This window comes from Lepidochelys kempii, chromosome 3 (assembly GCF_965140285.1).
Source record: "Lepidochelys kempii isolate rLepKem1 chromosome 3, rLepKem1.hap1, whole genome shotgun sequence".
Classification (NCBI taxonomy): domain Eukaryota; kingdom Metazoa; phylum Chordata; order Testudines; family Cheloniidae; genus Lepidochelys; species Lepidochelys kempii.
In genome coordinates, this window is record NC_136382.1 from 130,934,110 (window position 1) to 130,948,249 (window position 14,140).

Here is a 14,140-nt window from a genome sequence, read left to right on the forward strand (position 1 = left end):
TTCTTCTCTTCTGCAGGCTAAACAATCCCAGCTCCCTCAGCCTCTCCTCATAACTCATGTGTTCCAGTCCCCTAATCATTTTTGTTGCCCTTCGCTGGACTCTCTCCAATTTATCCACATCCTTCTTGAAGTGTGGGGCCCAAAACTGCACACAGTACTCCAGATGAGGCCTCACCAATGTCGAATAGAGGGGAACGATCACGTCCCTCGATCTGCTCGCTATGCCCCTACTTATACATCCCAAAATGCCATTGGCCTTCTTGGCAACAAGGGCACACTGCTGACTCATATCCAGCTTCTCGTCCACTGTCACCCCTAGGTCCTTTTCTGCAGAACTGCTGCCTAGCCATTCGGTCCCTAGTCTGTAGCTGTGCATTGGGTTCTTCCGTCCTAAGTGCAGGACCCTGCACTTATCCTTATTGAACCTCATCAGATTCCTTTTGGCCCAATCTTCCAATTGGTCTAGGTCCTTCTGTATCCTATCCCTCCCCTCCAGCGTATCTACCACTCCTCCCAGTTTAGTATCATCCGCAAATTTGCTGAGAGTGCAATCCACACCATCCTCCAGATCATTTATGAAGATATTGAATAAAACCGGCCCCAGGACCGACCCTTGGGGCACTCCACTTGATACCGGCTGCCAACTAGACATGGAGCCATTGATCACTACCCGTTGAGCCCGACAATTTAGCCAGCTTTCTACCCACCTTATAGTGCATTCATCCAGCCCATACTTCCTTAACTTGCTGACAAGAATACTATGGGAGACCGTGTCAAAAGCTTTGCTAAAGTCAAGAAACAATACATCCACTGCTTTCCCTTCATCCACAGAACCAGTAATCTCATCATAAAAGGCGATTAGATTAGTCAGGCATGACCTTCCCTTGGTGAATCCATGCTGGCTGTTCCTGATCACTTTCCTCTCATGCAAGTGCTTCAGGATTGATTCTTTGAGGACCTGCTCCATGATTTTTCCAGGGACTGAGGTGAGGCTGACTGGCCTGTAGTTCCCAGGATCTTCCTTCTTCCCTTTTTTAAAGATTGGCACTACATTAGCCTTTTTCCAGTCATCCGGGACTTCCCTGGTTCGCCACGAGTTTTCAAAGATAATGGCCAGTGGCTCTGCAATCACAGCCGCCAATTCCTTCAGCACTCTCGGATGCAACTCGTCCGGCCCCATGGACTTGTGCACGTCCAGCTTTTCTAAATAGTCCCTAACCACCTCTATCTCCACAGAGGGCTGGCCATCTCTTCCGCATTTTGTGATGCCCAGCGCAGCAGTCTGGGAGCTGACCTTGTTAGTGAAAACAGAGGCAAAAAAAGCATTGAGTACATTAGCTTTTTCCACATCCTCTGTCACTAGGTTGCCTCCCTCATTCAGTAAGGGGCCCACACATTCCTTGGCTTTCTTCTTGTTGCCAACATACCTGAAGAAACCCTTCTTGTTACTCTTGACATCTCTGGCTAGCTGCAGCTCCAGGTGCGATTTGGCCCTCCTGATAACATTCCTACATGCCCGAGCAATATTTTTATACTCTTCCCTGGTCATATGTCCAACCTTCCACTTCTTGTAAGCTTCTTTTTTATGTTTAAGATCCGCTAGGATTTCACCATTAAGCCAAGTTGGTCGCCTGCCATATTTACTATTCTTTCGACTCATCGGGATGGTTTGTCCCTGTAACCTCAACAGGGATTCCTTGAAATACAGCCAGCTCTCCTGGACTCCTTTCCCCTTCAAGTTAGTCCCCCAGGGGATCCTGGCCATCCGTTCCCTGAGGGAGTCGAAGGGATAAAAAGGGCAGTTCATAAGTATAACTTGAGATCCGCAGGGGCAGGGTAGGGAGCTCAAGAAGCCTCAGCAGTAGTTAACCACCCCCCCCCCCCCGATGACCACAATAGAGCCTGTTGTAACAAAGAAGGATCTTTTGGTTCATATAGTTGTTCTCTGGGAGCATACAAGAGCCAAGCCAGAGAGATGAGGGGACTCAGACCTGAGTTGTCTATCTGCCAAGAAATGCACCACTGATCCAAAATATAATCCTGCACCACTTGTTGCTGCTGTTCGGATGTACTGTCGGAGAGGCTCAACTTTTTCAGAAAAGGAGTATCTTGACTTTAACTGGGATTTTGATGTGGCTTTGAGATGAAATTATGAAGTAAGCTGTCTTGATAGTTTACCACATATAATAATGTAGCCAGGGCCCTGCCTTCACACCTGACTTCCAGGGGAGCATGGGAATCAGGACCAGAAGGTTGGAAATGAGTTGTCCGGGTTGCACCGATGACGATATGAAGGGCAGAGTTGATCACTGAGTCCAGCTTTCCACAATGATGTCTGGAGCCCCATACGGCTGCACAGTTTTTGGCAGGTGCAATAATTAGGGCATTGGTAGATGTCTATAAGGTTGCAGCTCTTCCACCCCATGAGTTGCCAGCAAGAGGAGTGTGACACTCGACTGGATTTTAGGGAGTGTCTTCTTTGAAAAGTACTTAGCCAAGATGTCAAGATCAGGTAACAGACAGGACTCCAGTGCCTCAAGCTCCTTCTGACTCTTGCCAAGTAGATGCCTTTAGTGTACACAAACTTAGCTGCCGAGGTGGGCGGCAGGTCAGCTGTATATATATTAAAGAGCATCAGCACTAGTACAGATCCCTGGGGAAGTCTGTTGTTCATACAATATGGGTTCCTTGAAGCGTCTCCACACTTGATGATCACTGCTCTGTTATAAATGAGCTGCAAAATAAAATCTACACGTTTCATGTCCAGGACAATAAAGTATAATTTTAGCTTATTAGCAGCTTGTTTTACTAACTGAATAAGGTAAAAGCAATTTATATTTCCAAGACTTCAAGAAAGGGAAAAGTATAAATGTTTAACCTCTTACTACCCAGAGGTGGACAGTTTTTCCTGCATTAGTAAAATATCTTGAGGGTAATATTCCATTGCCGAATCTCCACCTTTAAAAGAAAAAAGATCCTCCCCACTTAGCAGTTTTACAGATTCATCAGCTATATTTACACTGGTTAAAAATGAAAAGAGAGTAAGTAAGGCTTCTGTTACTAAGGCCATGTCTACACTTCCAAGCTTACAGCAGCTCAGCTGTACCAATACAGCTGTGCTGCTGTAACGGTGCTCATGTAGCCTCGTTATGCCGATGGGAGAGAGCTCTCCCATCAACATAAAACCAGCTCAATGAGCGGCAGTAGCTGTGTTGGCGGGAAAGCGTCTCTTGCCGACATATCACTGTGCACACAAGCACTTATGCCAGCAAGATTTACGTCGTTCACACCCCTGTGCAACAAAAGTTTTGCTGATATAAGTGCTAATGTAGACGTGGCCTAAGTTACTTTTTGATTTTATGAAGTGTACAAAAATAACAGTAGAAGCCAGAAATGTCACATGGTTAATTTGCTATTTAGTTGCTTTGAAATGTTCTCCGCCTCCAAAAGGAGAAAAAAATCACTCTTATGGGCATTCTGCTGCTATCTCCCCTCCCTCGATGAATCAAAGTCAAAATTCCCAGGAGTCAATGGCTCATCAGGCTGAAGTGGGTAAGGCACAAGGTGTCATACCTAATGGAACAGAAAGGGAGCAATGTGGCCAACATCACAACCAACTGCCTTTGACTGCCCTAACCTGCTGGATCAGGTACCCAGGTTGGCCTTTCAGTGTGAGATCAAGCAAGACTCAAACCCACACCTTTCAGGATTGTGGTCAAGCACTGTAACCACCCAGCTATCCATGGCAGCCCTATAAAGAGATGGATGGCTGCAGGTCTTACAGCTATGGTGGATGGGTTTTTAGGACCAGATCCAGCTTCTTTTGAAGTCAATGGAAGTTTTACCATGGTTTTTAATGGAGCTGGATCAAACCCTTAGTAAAGGAGCTCAAAACTAAAGCTAAATCAAGTTAGATTATTTCTAGGACTATGAATGATTAACATGAAATGACATTTTAACACTACCACATAGTAGGTGCTTAGTTAAAACCTTAAAATCCTCACTGTACATACTATTTACTGTGTAACAATGAAATCTGTCTTAAACCATTCAAATGACTAATGAAACGTGGTTGCTTAACAGAAGTAGCTTTCTAACAAAGGTGGGGTAGAATTGTACTCTATATGTTTGGGATACTTTGGGCCAGTCTCTTAAGACAAGAGGTTGCCTAATAAGGGTGGTGTCTCTTACAAGTTTCACTGTAGACATTGTAAAGTGGAAAAACCAGGTGTCCTAGGACTGTGTCCTTGCATATCTACTGGGAAACAGATGTACAAGGGTCAACACTTGAGCAACAGTGACAGGCATGCTCTTGTCAAGAGTCTAGCCATGCCTTATAGCTGCAGATTACTTTGAACTGCACGTGGTATAGATTACACATCCTACCCCATGCTTAATTACAAATTACTAGTCAAGATTCCAAATAATGGACACTCATATTCTTCCACACTTTGGAGGGGAAAAGCCATGTCACGCTTAACAGCAGTGCACATTTTTGTCTGTCGAGTAAAACAGAACAGATTCAGTCTTTTCTCTATGAAATGGAGAGCCATCTGTTTTCAGTTCACCAGAGCTAATATATTTGTCATTTCATACTTGACAAATCATTTACAGCCCTGACCTGCTTTCAGTGAACACCATGGGAGACTCTTCAGGGCCTGTAGTGCGTGTTAGATTGGGCTTTTATCAGTATGATAACAAATAAAAGATAATGCAACTCTGAATTGTAATTGAGAATTACTTAGATATAATGTTAATTCTGAGGCCATAGAAAAAAGATTAATGCTGATATCTGTATTTAAAGCCATTGAGATTAACGCTTTCTTTCCCACCAAACTGTGAGATTTGTTGATGAGAAGAAATTCATACTGAGATTTTGACATTGCCAAAGCTTTTCGAACAGGTTAATTAGGTGATAGGAATGTTTGAGTGCAGAAGAACTGGATAATTTTGATCATGGCCCTGATCCTACAACGTGTTCCATGTGAGTGCCCCTTGAGCCTGCACAAATCTATATTGACAGGAGTCTGTCCATATGGAAAAAGTTGCAGGATTGAGGACTGGATGGGTGACATTACTGGTTCCCGAATAGTCTTTTAATATGTTGCGTGGCATTGCTTTTTATAAGCAACAAAATGTATCTATAAGCAGCTGAGTTTTTAATTCCTATTTGCTTTATTCCTGGCTCTGGTTTTTGGGGAATGGATGTTTGTTTGAATTGCTCAAGTTGTTTTTCAGGACTTACAACTTTATTTTTCAGGACTTTTTGAATCATCTTTTTGTTTTTATTAAGATAGCCTCCAATGAATTAAGTCTGCAAAATTATAAATAAAATGGAGAAGGGGAGTGAAAGTTCCAAAATCCTTACATAGTAATAGCTCTACTGCTTACTGCCCACTTTTTTAACGTGGATCCCAACCCCTTTTCTTTTTCCGTGTTCTTTTTCACTGTGGTTTAAAGGCTAGATAACTATACTTTGCTGGTTGTCATATTAATGAAAAGGTGAGTTACATACAGTTGTTTCAGGGATGCCACTTTGCTTAATTGGCACATACATGCTGTATTTATCTTGTTACGTAGCAAAACCAATACAATTTTATTTAAAAAATTAGGTAATACTAAGATTAATGTAGCCCCTTCAGTGAACTAATTCCCCCCAGCCCCTGGAATTCAGCTAATTGTAAGGTGAGAAACCTGAAACAGGTGGACTAACAGGTATGTGTTATAGCCTCAACTGTTTGTCAAAACATGTCTGTTTTCATATTTGGCATTTAGTGTTGTCTGCAAGCTATTACCAAATCATTTACATATAGTTTCTTGGTGCCTGCCATTTGAGGTCACATTGAGAAACCTGTTTAAGGCTCATATTCCTTGTCATATCCTGCATGCATTTTCTAAAAGGATGATTAATTTAATTTGAATGCTAGATAATGCAAGTCTAAAGAGACTCATTTAAAAAGATTTCATGTGTCAGTTGACTCTTACAGTAACGTACATAGAAGTAATTTCCGAGCCAAACCATTGCCTTACTCACCAGATATTTGGTTTTCTGGTGTGCTTAAATCCCACAGGCTCCACGTTGGGTGGGCCGACAAGGACAATCTATTCTGGGACCAGATTGCCTGGAAAAACAGCCATAGCCTACAGTTTGTGGAGGTGCTCAAGCGTAGATATAATAGATTAAACTGTGTAGCTAGGCTTGATTTGTGCTCTGTTGGGGTCTATAGCTTGTAGGCAAATAAAATTGATCTAAGAGTACTCAGTGTTCTGTGATCTTATTGATTCACCCTACAAAGATACAGATTCAGTAACAGCACACTGGACTGAGGTAAATAGAAAATACCCTTTGAGAATAAGCTAATAATTTTGGACCAAGTTCTCAGCTGGTGTAACTCAGTTGACCAGCAGAGAATTTGGCTCTTTGGTTTTTTTTAAATGACAAAATTCAATATTTTTGGATGACACTGTCATATCCACAGCAGGAGCCCATTTCCCCTGCTTCCTTGGCTTCCTATTGTCCCTGCTAATCAGGAAACTGCACCAGAGAATGTGGAAATAGCAAGCGTTGCACAATCTGAAACTGATCTAATTTCAGAGGAATGTGCTTTTAGCAAAAGAATTTGTATTTTATAGATAAAGTTGGTAAGTAATTTAAAGAGATTAATCCATTTGTTTTTTAAACACAGCACTATTTCAGTAGTCAACTGAACTTCATTATTACTATTATTGAAAATTAATCACTATTGTGTTTAGACTTTAAAAAAAAACAACTTTTCCTGGACCCCTCAATTTAAAATCAGCACAGGAAGTTTCCCCAAATACTGTATTATACACAGTCTGGAAGCATGGCAGCCACTGACTACAGTCTGCTGTTCATTATTGTATTGTGGCATATTGTGGTGAAGTTTAGCTGTCAAACTATAGTCTTAAATTCATAGTGGGAAAGCGTTTTCTTCATTCTTGCAGCACTGTGTGTGCTCCTCTTTCAGAAACCAGGAACATTTCTCGCATGGGTCATAAATCTCTCTTTGTGATTATCCTGGTAGACAGAAATAATAATTCTAGAGCTCATTTTGGCTCTTGGAACTCAACCCTGTCACAAACAATAATTATGCCTGTCTGAGTCCTAGCCATTATCGCTTAAACTGTTCTGACTGGTCAAACAGCAATGCCATTTGAATCATTTAAAAAAAAAAAAAGCCAGTGTGTTAAGGTCATTATTTCTTCTGTAAAAGTACCAATACAATACATGGTTCTTTTTACAAGCTTCCAGGGGGAGGTTGGTATTTTGTTAATATTCATCTAATCTTGACCCTTTATAGTGCCTTCACCATAAATGAATCAACATGTCATTTTAACCAAAGCCTCTATCACAAATCATTTAGATTAAAAAATAACATATTCAGATTTTTATTGTGAAGAGTTTTGGTACTGGAATGGTTAGAGGGTAAAAATAAGAGATGATCCAAAGATTTGAATGAGAAGACAAAGCTCAAATAAGACCCATTTTAGTAAAAGATGCCAATTATAAGTTGTTAAGCTTTTAACATCATCACTGTATGTTGTCCATGTGATGGAATGAACCCCATTTTATAGACACTATGTTATACTGAATATAAACCATTTCTCTGAATCCAAGCGATAACATACTTGTTTGAAATAAGATGAAGTACTACTGTCTTATCAGAATCAGCTCATGATGAAAAATTTACTTCAAATGTGGCAGACAACTATATTTTCTCACACACCGTTTGAATTTCAAAAACCTCTTTTGTCCTTCAGCTACAGCTATTTTGTCTTTTAACCACAGCACTTCTACATTTCCTTTAAGGTCTGATTTTAAAAGTCCTGGAGTGCTTTCTTTCTTCTGTGTGATATTCATCATGGAGTCTCAGATCTCTTCATATCATAAGGGGGCTTTACCAGTATCAGCAGATTGTCTTTGTTCTTTCCATACATTTAATCACATCTTTCTGCTTGGAAAAGTTTATTTCTTCCTCTTGCAAGGCCATTATAGCACATCATTTACTTGTGGTGAGAAAGAAAATATAATATCCATTCAGAATATTATTATTATTACCATCTCTATACTTTTATAAAGGAGAAGAGACATTCATGGGCAAAGATCTAATGTATTATGGGAACTGTAATTGGACTAATAAAGGATTAAATTTTAATGATTAACCATTTGGGGTAGAATAGGATAGAGCACAACTGAGAGGAAAGGTCAGCTTCCCCATTTGTTTCCTTTACTGCTTCTCTCATATCCTCTTTCATGTCCAGTGGGGTTTTCTTTAGATCTAGGCTGATCATATATAGATCTAAGATAATAGCAAAATATTGACTCTTGCCCTGGCACAAATGCTGTTTTATGATTATGCAATTAGACATTTTCTCTCATGCTTTGTCGCTAGCCATTCATGCAAAAAATCCTTTTTATTTATGCTTTACATGCATACCTTTTCCACAACTTTAAATATTATACATTCCTATGGCTATACAGTCCTCCTCCGTATCATTACATTCTTGTGTATATATACAAAACTAGTCCATCAGCCAGTCCTACAGAGGTCAAGGGTATATCACCATTCCTATGGGTATATCACCATTCCTATAGAGACACTAATTTGGTAGTGCATTACTCAAAGTAGGCTAAGTGTAACAATATAGGCTGCAAAATATTTCTGTTATAAGCAAAAAGAGAGATCATGCACAGCTGTGTTTATTATCCTAGAACAGGGGTTACAACTAATGGGTCATCCTCACCCACCTTTTCTTCCATTTTAAAATCATTTAAAAAAAATGTCCCTAGCTCTTAGGGTTGCAGCGATCACATTTGTTGTTGTTGTTGTTGGTGGTGGTTTGCCATGGGTATCCTAACACAGGGGTGCCTTCCAGGCTCTGAAGACAGCCTGAAATAATAGTTCTGAGAGGTGTGAGCTGCCCCAGTCAAGTGCATATGGACTCTGAAATTCTGCAGGCGTGGAATCTGAGATTTTTCCAATATGCCACAGATTGCAGCAGTAGCTGGCAAAGGATTATGGGGCATGAATATGCTCACTAAAAGGACGGGGTACTGACCAATTTGTAGACCACACCTCTATCTTTACACAAAACACTTCACTTTAAATCTTATACATTTATAAACTCAGCAGACTGTTTAATTAAATGGCAATACTGTAAACATGAGAGCCTCTGAGTGTCATATTAAGTGTCACTACACATAGCCAAAGCTGCCATGCCTCATAACAGGGAAAACTCTGATTGGGAGCCTATAGTTTGGGTGCTGAGATTTGTTGCTGCCAATCAAGTCAAAACAAAACAATTCCCCTCTCCAAGAGAACAGGCAGCTAACAAATTCATGATCTCGCTCCAGGTGTTCAGGAACAGCTGTTTAGAAGAGTTCAGGAGAGCCAGTATTTCTTAATACAGTACAACTGAATGAAATTACAGCTGTGTCATCATCTGTCCACCTTTTATTTTCCATGCTGAGAGGGAAGGCTTCATACATAATGACTTCCTGTTTTGCTGTGCTCTGACATGATGTATTAGAGAAAAAAAGTATTTGAAGCTTTCTACAAATCAGCTCCTGCAGCTGAGTTGGATTGGTATCACTGTGTTGGTATTTGCAATGACAGAGACCAAGCAATGAGATGAAAGCCTGATCTACACCCATTTTTGTACCGTTTATGTTGGTACAGTCCCCCGTGTAGACGCATTTATACCAGTGTAAAAATACCTTATACCCATATAGCTTATTTGCCTTTCTGTGCAGGCCTAGCTATACCGGAATGAGCATCTTTCAACTGATATAATTGTGTCCACACTGTGGGGAAGAGGTTATACAATTTTTGTTGTAGACAAGCCTGAAACTACAGAGGCTGATCGACTAGGCTTATACCCCAAGCTATGTGGGCTCATTGTTCAATTCACCAGGAAGCTTTCGCAGAAAAGAGGCTGCCAGTGGAAACTAGAGGTACTTGACAAGGCTGCTAAAGATGTGAACTTTAATAGATCCAAGCCTCTTCCCTATTTTATGTGAAGAATGAGGCACCCAACATTGGCAGCTCCTCTGCCACAATGAAGTTTGTTAGTTTTCACATGGTGAAAATTTGAAGCTCTTGCTTGAGTGGAGAGACATACCAAGGGTTTTCTTTACTGAATGTGGCTCTGCCCCTGCTGAATACTTCACTGATCAGCAGTGGCTTACATTGAATGCTTCTCTTGAGGGGCAGAAAGTGACATGGGTTTTGAGCCTGGGAGTTGTAAGTCACCTGCCCTTCCCATATTGTTAAGTGGAAGGGAGGGAAAAGGTTGAGACCCATTGTCCTAGAAATTATTATATTCACTTCTCACACTCTCTATCCTGCACATCCCCAGACATTTTTCCTAATATAGGTACAGTGTTGGTACTGGGTCTTTGCTATTTTCAGTCCCTTCTGTACCTCATTCAACATTAGTATAAATTTCCACTCTAGTTAGCTGTGATCATTTTATTTTAGCGTAGGATTTTATACTGCTATTTGTATTATTTGAGCACATTCCTGATTTAAAAAATTAGCAAAGGCCATAGTGGGCTTCATGGAGTTTCTGCCCCCCCCGCAACCTCCCCCTTTTTTTTTAAGGATAGAAAGCTCTGCTTGGGATAGGATTTTTTTTGTTAGGTTTTTTTTTGAGGTGGGGAGCAGCAGGGAGCCAGGGTTGATTTGACAGGGGAATGGCTGATATTGTGAATGTTTTTCTGGTTATGTAGAAAAGCTTTAACAAAGCAAGAATGTTGCACAGAATTTCCTAAAGGTTGGTGAGATTCTGGATTAGTTTGTTCTGCGGCAGTTCATTGCACCTGTGATCACCTCAGTTGATAATATTTTGCCGTCAGTTTAAACGTGCATGATTCTGGACTTTGTGAATGGTATTGTTTCAGCAGAGTACAGCAGACCCGGTAATGTGTAGAGAAAAATGCTCTCTCTAAGGTAGCTGGGGTTTGAGCCATTATTTGCTTTGAAGATTAGGACCAATGCCTTAAAGAACATAGGCTTGATGAATTTATGGCAGCCTAATCTGAGAAGGAGGCAGGCAACTAATAGGCACGAATAGCACAGGTAGAAACAGCAATATGAAAGTGATAACCATCGTGGCTTAGAACTAAAGTGAAATACTAACTCTGGGAAAAGTGCTGAAGGTGATTAGAAGCACTGCTGAGTTGTTTTTTTTTAAATGCAGACTACAGCATAGATCAGATATTGGATTAATTGTTCATCAGAAGACTATTTGTTCTCCTTAAGATCAGTTAACTTTCACCCACCATTTCCCAAACTAATTTCACGCTTATTTGGTACAGGGCAAGTGGGATAACATCTAGAACTTCACATTAAGGAAAGCAGAGCTTTCTGTATGCATTGTGAAGAGGCTGCAGCTACCTCTGCTATGGAACTGTATGTTAGGAAGAGTCAAAATCAATGCTTCACTTAACATAACTAAGGAGGATTCTTTAAACATGCCATCTTGAATAATTTCATATTCTCAGGTTCTTGGCTTGTCAGTTTTAATATCAGAGTTCAGAGTACTTACTGACTTCCAACCTGCAGCTAGGAGAAAAAACCTCTTATCCTTCTCATCTTCAGACAGACATTAGCCATTTAATCCTCTCATTACTCTTGTAAGGCAGGTATTGTTACCCTCATGTTACACATGGAGGAACAGCAGTAAATGACTTGGCCAAGGCCACAGAAGACATCAGCCTCGGAGCTGGAAGAGAATTCAGAGTATCTGGTTTCCGATTCGTTTGTTCAATTAAACCAGGACCCTCTTGCTCTAGTTTATGCACAACAATCCTATCAGCTAAAAATGGTTTCAGAGTTCTAGCCCCGTGTGATTAAGGTTCTGTGGGTCATCTAGATTTAGGAATTTCAGCTAAATCGTACCCAGAAAAACAAAACAAACATTATCCTTTCATAAATAACAATGAAACCTGTATTGAGACTATACCTGGTCATTGCACCCTTTTCCCAAATTTTCTGCTTTTTTTATATAGTACCCAAACGTGTTCTAGGACTTTAGAAATTTAAACCAACAGGTCATGTTTCTGAACTTTTTTTTAAAATGCTACCCTTCTTGGTTCCTCCTCCTAGCCAGTCCTAAAAATGCAGTATCACTAGAAATGCTGAAAAAGTCAGTTCAGCACTTTAAAAGCATGAGTGAAAAACACAAGTCATGTTTGTGACCTTCTTGCAAAAGCCTCATGACCGTATCTGGGAATGATCCTATTCCCAATTAACTCAATGACAAAACTCCTGTTGATCTCCCTTGTAAAGGAGCAGCCTCATACAGCTAGCATGTGTAGGCTCACTGAACGTAATGGTACTACTTGTGATAATCAGAGTTTGCACCATTTTGTAATCTTATAAAATAGATGTCCACTGCAAAGTAACTAGCATTAAACAGGTTTCATTGGTGACTGTATAATGTTATGTGCCTTTATCTTTCAAGTAATCACAAAACCAGTTATTTTACATATGTTACCATGAGCATTATCACCACTTATTTTTAACACTTCTACAAAGTAGAAAAAAACTTTTAATTTTTAAAAAATTGAATTTGTAAAGTTTACATAAATTTAAAGTGTTAGGCCAAAATATTTAGTTTCTACAGAACTGTAATGAAATTTAAAAGGAAAAAAGCATATATCAACTTCAGAACACACTTTCCTACTGGACAGTTTTGAAAGCAAAACTAAGTCCCTTTCATTTTGGACTCCAGGTGGCACTGTAGGCACTAGTATTGCTTGGTTGGGAGAGCAGAGATTAAGCACTCAGAAAACACATGGCTTTCTTGACAGACAATTGCTTTCTTTTTTTGAAAAGAAGCTGGGAAATAACTTTTCAATTAAGATTAGTTATTGTATTCCCTGTTCCAGCCACAGTCTATTAAGACTGTGCTAACAAATTTTAGTGTATATGTCTCTAGCTTGGCTAATGAGTTGACAGAATACTAGTCACTGAGAAACGAAAGGAAAGCCTAGCTGACTTCCTTGTGTTTAGTCTGCTAATCAGGACATCTTCATGACAATACATTCTCAAGGGATGGGGCTATCAGTATCATGTTCTCTAGGGAGATTTCCAGTTTAGGAGACCTCGCCCCCAATGTTACAAAATGTTTCTTGGCATCTCTTTATACCACATTGGCCCACTCAAATACTACCGGTTTCTTTAATGTTTGTCCTTTTAATATTTAGAGACATATGATATCCATATACACAATCATATAATAATTCCTCAGAAGGTAATCCCTTCAGACTTCTGCATCCCCTTTAAGTTTATTGTGCATCTCTCAGTTCCACAAAGCTTACAGCTGTCTTCCTACCAAAGAGGTACTTGGGATTGTGCCTAATATATAAGGTGTAATCTCATCTGTGTTGTACTGAAATTTAACTCCTTGTGCCATAGCATTGATATGTCTGTAGATATAGCTAAAGCTCACATTGATGGGTTCTTCTACATCTCACATTGCAAATTTATCTAACCTGCTGTTGAAGAGATGTCCTAACAACATTATTGCTCTCCATGTATTTTCTCCTACCAAATACTTGGGTCTTGGATGTACTTGCTCTATTTTATTTATTTTTTGCCCATGGGCTATACTGTGCCATCAATTTTTAAGCAAAACTCCAAGAGCTTTAAGGGGGTGCATTTTACGGCTCAATGTTTTTAACCTTTCTAGGTCCTTTCATAAAACAATCTTGCCCTAGATTATTCCTAGGTATGAAGAATGACAGGTAGATTGTCACAAGTTTCTTTACCATGTAAAAGATAGTCCAATAGGTAACTCAGGCTATTCATCACAAGAGGTTTCATTAGGAAGAGTAAAGAGATTGGAGAAACTATTTCAAACAGGAAGCCCCTTAAACTAGCCTACGTTGTCTCTGAGGTTTCTTACTCCTAACAGAATTCATATGGTCCACATATTTCTGTGCCCCCCGTGCAGAAAAATGCAAAAGAAATCTCTGAGGGGACACATGCCTCTTCCCCAGCAGCCCAGGTAGCACATCTGTTTGAGCATGCCTGGTCTCTGGAGCAGCCTCAGAGATACAAATCACTGTGCAGGGAGGGGGGCTGGGTGTGCATGCTTGTGGGGGGAAGAT